This window comes from Aplysia californica, unplaced genomic scaffold (assembly GCF_000002075.1).
Source record: "Aplysia californica isolate F4 #8 unplaced genomic scaffold, AplCal3.0 scaffold00341, whole genome shotgun sequence".
In the NCBI taxonomy this organism is placed as follows: Eukaryota; Metazoa; Mollusca; class Gastropoda; order Aplysiida; family Aplysiidae; genus Aplysia; species Aplysia californica.
This window is the reverse complement of record NW_004797611.1, coordinates 53,213-54,241: the sequence shown is the minus strand read 5'-3', so window position 1 is coordinate 54,241 and position 1,029 is coordinate 53,213.

The window sequence follows — 1,029 nt, the reverse complement described above, 5'->3', positions numbered from 1 at the left end:
TCTCTCTCTCTCTCTCTCTCTCTCGTTCTCTCTCTCTCTCTCACAGATAATATCTATCTATCTGTCTATCTATCTATCCATCTATCTATCTATCTATCTATCTATCTATCTATCTATCTATCTATCCCCCTCCCACCCCATCTCCCTCTCCCTTTTCCTCTCCTCTCCTTCTCCCTTTCTCCTTTCTCACTATAACCCTAATCAGTTCAGCTGCCTTATCTACGAAAATTTCCTCTTTGTGCGTCTTGCTTTCTGTCTGTTCGTTTCGGTATCCCCATGCCCCTTTTCTCTGTGTGTCTTTATCTCTCTGGGTTACTGATCAATACCATAAAATGAACCTGACTATAAAAAGAACCTGACTATTAGGTTTCATCGCGTGCTGAGCTGTGTTTTATTTTTGAGCGACATTTCTGGTTTCCCACTGTTCAGTCTTCCTTTAAAAATAACAGTCATGGCAGTACCACATTGTTTATTATACCTGTGCCAATTTTATTGACACTTTCCTCACCGTTTCAAGCTGTCTAGAATACTGAAATCTTGCTCAAAGTAACTTTTAAAAAATCAAAAGGCAATCCTTCAGTTTAGGAGTTGTTGATCTGATGTGGTGGCTCTGGTGAAATATTGTTGATTGAATAGTGACTACAGCCGAAGCTGTAGCAGTGGGTGTGTGATCAAAACCACCAGCATTTTTTAAATCAGAACTTAACAGTCAAACCTGCGGGATGTTTCAAGGAAACTTCTCTTCAACAAAAAGTTTGACTGATAAGAACACATAATAAACTCCAGTGCTCTTTAGAAAACGGATCTAAATTTAACGTAAGTGTTAAGTGTCCTAAGTAAGTTTGTTTCAGTTTACAGAAACATGAACTTCACAAACACATAATTTGCCTGTTCGTATACTATTGAGAACGAACAATACGTACACAGCTCTAAGAATATCGTAGTGTAATTGCTAATCCTATCCCCCCAACCCCATCACCTCCTTCCCATATAACCATGACCAAAAATCAAAACAAGGACCCCCCCACT